The 6,664-nt window shown below is 44.4% G+C and overlaps 1 protein-coding gene across 2 annotated transcripts in view; it reads right to left on the bottom strand.

Moving 5' to 3' along the window:
• MRPL22 (mitochondrial ribosomal protein L22) overlaps positions 1–6,664 on the bottom strand; it is a 35,432-nt gene that overhangs the window by 22,674 nt on the left and 6,094 nt on the right. The window lies entirely within an intron of this gene.

Below are 6,664 nucleotides of genomic sequence, written 5' to 3' on the forward strand. Positions count from 1 at the left end.
AAAAAAAAAGAAAAGGGCAAATGAGATCTTGCAAGTGAAGTACTTGACCATTCAAGAGATTGCCTGTTCGCCCCCAAAAATAATTCTGTGACCTGCAAACCTTATATTAAACAATTTTAAACTTTTTCTCAGAGTGTAACTCACGAATGTTTATGTTTCAACAGAGTTGTAATTAGCCTTTCTGGGGCTCCGCTTTCCCTGTCTGGGAAAAGAGGAGCCATCTCCAGAGTCATTCCCAACCTTAATTCTAAGTCTGATCTCCTCACTGACAGCTTGATAACAGAAAACTAAAACCCATGCCCCGCCCCCACCCCTTCAAGGACACCCCTGCTGTGTTAAGCATTCTCAAAGTGTTCTGGGGGGCAAGGCCTTCCGCATCCCCCACACCTCACACAGTGCCCTGCTTTCCTCAAACCCTCAGTACATATTCAGTGATTGACTATGTTTTAAAAAATTAACCATATTATGAATTGATAATGGTAAAGCTTCCTGAATACCTATAACATGTTCAGGGCTCAAATGGTTCATAAAATGAATTAGCAAGCAAATACTAAATGATTGTAATCAAATTAATTTAAAATATTATTCCAAATGGGATACTTAATTCAGAGGTATATTAAATCAGATATCCATACGCTCCCTCTCCTGGCCAACTATTGGAATAACACTGAATTAAAACGAAGCAGCCTTTAATTAAAAATGAAAGTACAAATCTTTTCAAAATCTGCTAAACTTTTTATGCGAGAAAGCCTGTGAGGAGTCATTAAATAAAGCAAAACTAATCAACGTAGACTGAGGGAATGAAAGGGGTGGCATGCCATGACCCCAAAAGAACTGAGAGGTGCCTGACCACAACTACCAAACAGTTTGATGAAAAGTCCACAGAAAAATCTTGATCAAAGGTGGGGAATAGAATTTCAAATTCCCATGGTTTCCAGACTTTCTGGAAACACAGAGGGCGGGAAAACCTCTGACACTAGTGCCTGAGTATAATGTGTAAATATGTACCAAAAATTCCTCTCCCATCCACCCCCAACTGCACTCTTCTGAACCCCAAACAACAGCTTAGCTAAACTATCTAGTAGAGCTGACCTGCTTTGAGCCCTAAGTCCTTTTAAGAGCAGTCTAATTGCAATCACAGTGACAACAGCAATGCGAAGGTTAGGGAGGAGCTCCCCTGGGGCAGTGAGTTTAACGCTAACACAGGAGGAACGACTTAGAACTGGAGGGTAAGAATGGTTATACAACTCAAAGAACGAAATCAATGATATTGAATGGCACTGTAGTAATGGTTAAATTGGTTATATTCTCAATAACAACTGTAAAATTAAAAAGATTCTTTTAAAAGATAGCATGTTATTGCTAGGATTCATTTCCTTCTGCAAAACTGATTCTGTCTGCTAAGCATTGGACTGCTAACCCCGAAGTCAGTGGCTCAAACCCAGCAGCCACTCCGTGGGAGAAAGATGAGGCTGTCTGCTCCTCTAAAGATCTGGAACCCAAACAGGGTGACTATGAGGCAGAAATGACTAGATGGCAGTGAGTTTGGTTTGGAAAACATGTCACAAGAGTCCTTTCTGGTGGTGATTAAATGCTCAGCTTAGAAATGGGAAGGTTAACACTTCAAATCCAACAGCTGCTTGATGGCAGTAGGGCCTTTTAGCTCTAGTTCACTGTTCGCTCTAGTTTACAGAATGCTGTTAGATTTCTGGAGAATTAAGATGGCAAAAAAAAAAAAAAGAAACTTACAGACAGCCTGAAAGGTATCCAATATCAACTTCCATCATTTTGAATGCAATTACCATACTATACATAAGAAGCTTTTCATTTAGTAGGAAACCCATTAAATCCCTGTGGCTTTCCCTTGCCTCTGTAGCTAAGGCAGGTAGAGAAGAGTTGGAGAACAACGAGGCGATCTGCTTCCGCACAGATGCACAGCCTCTGACCCCCTCCAGAGCAGTTCCACCCAAGGTCACTATGGGTCAGAACCAACCCTATGGCAGTGGTCTGGTTAATCCCTGTAGATCTGGGGAAGGAAGTTAGGGGTGAACCAACCCTCCAGAGTGCCCACAGCAAGGGCGAGGTACACTGGCACAGCACCAACATCTCTTCACTCTAGTGATTCTGATATTTTCTGCCTGCCACATTTGAAGAGGATTGTTTCAATATCACCTGCTTTATTGCCCACAGCCATCAATGAAGGGAGTGAATTGTCAGAACTGTTCAGATGGCCATATCAGACCCCTTCTGGCTTCCAAATCAGACCTCCTTCCTCACCCTGTTTGCACACCAACCATTCCTTTCCTCCCATGAAGGCTCTTTTCTGCTGGGTTTGATAGTTTGTTGCAATGTCCACCCAGAACTCACACTGTTAAGACTCACAATCAAGGGGCTTGACTAGGGAAGTTAACATGACCATGAGAGGATGTACACTGGTACAGGTAAGAGCTGGAAACACAGGGAATCCAGGACAGATAAATCCCTCAGGACCAACAGTGAGTAGCAGCAATACCAGAAGGGGAAGGAGAAGGTGGGGGAGGAAAGGGGAACCAACCACAATGATCTACATCTAACCCTTCCCAGGGGGATAGACAACAGAAAAGTGGTGAAGGGGCATCGGACAATGTAAGACATGAAAAAAAAAATAATTTATAAATTATCAGGGTTCATGGGGGAAGGAGGGGGGAAAAAGGAGGAGCTGATACCAAAGGCTCAAGTAGAACAGAAATGTTTTGAGAATGATGGCAACAAATGTATAAATGTGCTTGACACAAGGGATGGATGGATGGATTGTGATAAGAGTTGTCCGAGTCCCCAATAAAAAGATTTTTGAAAAAAAAAAAGGTTAGGATACAATCATTGGTGCATAGCAACCCCTGTCCTCTGCTAGCCACAGGGTCCTATCGCCTTGATCTCCGCCAGCCAGGTAGCCAGTCTTGGCACTACTCCTTTCTTTTGCTGCATGGTCTCCTTGCCTCTGGTCTCGGTCTGGCTCCTTTGCTCTGTCCCATGGTCTCTGTGTCACAGGCTTTGGGGCCTCTGGTGTCGCCGCCTGCCACTTCAGACAGCGATCTCGGAAAGTGCTCTGCTGGTGGTTCTTCCTGATGGCCCTAGGACGGCTGGGGGTGTCCCTGCTTCCAAGATGGCTCATTTTTATGTGGAGGTATGGTGTTTGTCTTTCTGCAAACCATACCCCCAAGGTTCACATCCTCTACAAAGGTAGAACTCAATCCCACCTTAATCTGATCCATTACCATAGCAGAGAACCTCCTCTAAAATGGGATTGTAGCCACAGGTATAGAGGGTAGAATTTATGATGCAGTGTGGCTAGAAAGTCCTTGTTAATTGACTACATCTCACAGACAGAAACCAAAATTTAGTACTAAGATTAGCCCAAAGGACACACATCTGAAACTTTCTAAAGTCACAGCTGGAAAGAGACAATAACCTCCTACTCATTATTCCAAGATCATTCTGCAATTTAGTACAAGCTATACTCAAGTCCCCAACGAAGACAACCCTGGCCTCGGGCCCCATCTTGAGAATATCATGCTGCGACACTCATCTAGGTAGAAAAAAATCTCTATTCCCAATTTATTTCTGGTAACATTTTAAGTTAAGTCCACATCTGGATCTGCACTTGAGACTGAACATAAGAACATTTCCCTCTTGCCTCAATTAAATTCTACTATAAAGGGACAAAAGTGGTACAGATATTCTCACAACGCATTACAATTTTACTTGTGAAAGCAAGGACAATCAAAGGAGGAAATGGGAGTTTAGCAAACAAAGGAAATGAAATGACAGTCACTCTGGACCTTGTGCTAACGAGAGGCTCAGTCTCTCACTCTGCACTATGACCACTGGGGTTAGCTCAGTCTTCACAAAGCGGATGGCCTGCGAGTTGGGGGTGTTTAGCAGTACCTCTGGCCTGTAGCACTTTGCCTCCTCCCAACTGTGGCATCTAAAATACTCCAGCAACTGACAAATGTCCAACTGGGGGGAAAAGACCACCCCCTGTGGAGAAGCACTATTAGCAAAAGTCACAGTAAAAACAACTTGTGTCTCTCCACACATGGGGGCATGAGCTCTGTTCCAGTAGGTTCCTGTTAGCATGCCACACATTAACACGCAAGGTTTTTACAACATAGGAGCCAGGGATGGCAAACTCAATGCCTACGGTAAACGCACTTATGAAAAAGCTTCACGTGGGGCTAAGGCTGCCTGGCCTTCCTAGTATGCTCACAAATTTCTTACCTGCTCCATGCTGCTCAAACTCCGTGTTCTCATTCTCTGCTGATAACCTCATTTTGCTGCAAACTAGAATCACCAAGAGCTTGCACAAGCTTCCACCCCCTAATCATGGGTGTGCCTGCGTCCCTACTTCCTTCCTTCCTCTCTGGCTAAGGGGAGGGGACTGTCTGTGCCACTACCTAAGGTGGATTCACCCCTGGTGCACAAGATTCCATGCCTCCCACCTGCTGGAGAAACTGCTCCAGCAAGCCTTTCTTCCTTCTCGCCATCATTAAACGTTTCCTCTCTCCTGGATCTGTCCCCACAGCAAACAAACGCAACCTGCTATCTCCCAACATAAAGCCGCAAACCCTCTCCCAGGCAGCTCAACCTCTCCAGCAACTTTTCTTTCTTTCTCCTTTCTCTCGACAGCACAGCTCCTTGGACGAGTTGCAATGCTGAGACTTACTCAATATGGCCCTCGCAGTCATAGTCCTTGTCATTCCCAAAATTAACTGGGTCAAAATAACTATACAGCCCCACTGTCATCAAATCCATCTGACTCGTAGTGACCCTGTGATAGGCTTCTCAGAGACTGCAAATCTTTATGGACACAGACAGCCTCATCTTTCCCCGAGGAGCAGCCAGTGGGTTTGAATCGCTGACTGTGACTAGCAGGTCAACACCTATTCTCAGTGCCATCTAAACCTAACAAACCAGACCCACTGGCACCAAGTTCAAGAAAACTAATGGACCAAAGGAACCACAACCTCCTCTAGCCTGAGACCAGAAGAACTGGTGTCCCGCTACCGCCATGGACCATTCAGACCAAGCACACAATAGAATATTGCAATCAGAATGAGAGGAAAATGTAAACAAAACTCAAATTTAGAGAAGGGATCAGACTTACTGGTCTGATAGTGATTAATAGAACTCGAGACTATGACCCTTAGATACCCTTCCAACTGGGAAGCAAGCCCACTCCCGGGGACCATCGTTCAGCGCTGTCAGCTCTAAGGCTTTGGCTCCATGTCCCAGTGCAGATTCCCACACTGACTAGGACTCATAAGCAAAGCCATGAGCGCAATATGCATTTTTCTGGGAGGATGTTTTGTAGCTTTCCTCATAGCCTCAAAGGAGTTCATGACTCTAACGCAAGAACTACTTTTTTTGTTTTGTTCTGTTACAGATGCGTAAGCGGAGTCTCTGAAAAGTTAAGCAAATTGCCCAAGACCCTATTTGTCCCTGACGGAGTCAGAAATGAAATTCAACTCTAGATTCTGCTCCTGTTGTCAGTAGGTCCCACGGAGTGTTCCAACTCAGCAACCCTCATGGAAACAGAACAAAATACTGCCTGGTCCTGCGCCGTCTCACAAGTGTCCTTATAGTTAAGCCCACTGTTCCAGTCACTGTGTCGAATCATCTCATTGAGCCTCCTCTTTTCCAAGGAGCCCCTGCTTTACCAGACACGATGTCCTCTAGTCCAGTATTTATTCAACTATATCAAAGAGCAAATCATCATTTGTCCACTAAACGAATTCATATTACCAACTTGGATTTTCTTGTGGATTTTAACCTAAGAAAAAGATCAGCCATTAGTACTTTCAAACTTTAACACTAGCCTTTCTACTTGTAAACTAGCACCACATACTCTTACTCTTTAAGTTTAAGCTTTAAAACTCTCTTCTAAAACCCCTCACCCCACCCCTGGGCTCATGGCTACTATTCCACAGGGTACTTAAAACCAGAAAATGTTTGCTCTGATCCTACATCTGCCATGCATTAACTGTGGAATCTTAAATTTGCCACAAACCTTCTTAAATGGATCCACCAGTATAGTAAGAGACTTGGAACCCAAAAGTTGAAAATCACCATTTTCTCCCACTACATACAGCCTGAAGAACACTTACTCAGTCAGCAGCATTCTTCTTCCCCCACATCACTGTCTAGAGGAGGGCTGTACCTACAGGCTACCACGGCCCCTCCTCGACACTGACCTCTTCACCTGGTGCCCATTTCTGCCTGGCCTCTCTACACAGTTACGTGTCCAGTCACTGAATCAGATGATCTCTTAAGATGTCCTGGTCGATCAAAGTTTCTTTAGGAGAACCTTGATCAAAAGGGGACGGCATGCAGAACAATTGCAAATTCTCCTGGACTCCAGGAAGTCTGGAGGATGGATGAACCGAGTAAATCTTTTTTTTTAAATCATTTTATTGGGGGCTCATACAACTCTTATCACAATCCATACATCAATCAAATCAGGCATGTTTGTACATATGTTGTCTTCATTCTTTTCTGGACATTTACTTTCTACTGAGCCCTTGGTATCGGCTCCTTTTTTTCTTTTCTCCCCTCCCTCCGCCCCCACCCCCCACACCCTCATAACCCTGATTGTACATTGTGAGTATTTTCATCTCTCACACTGACC

Source organism: Echinops telfairi, unplaced genomic scaffold (genome assembly GCF_000313985.2).
Source record: "Echinops telfairi isolate 266 unplaced genomic scaffold, ASM31398v2 ScPeMD7_7469;HRSCAF=8507_0, whole genome shotgun sequence".
Classification (NCBI taxonomy): Eukaryota; Metazoa; Chordata; class Mammalia; order Afrosoricida; family Tenrecidae; genus Echinops; species Echinops telfairi.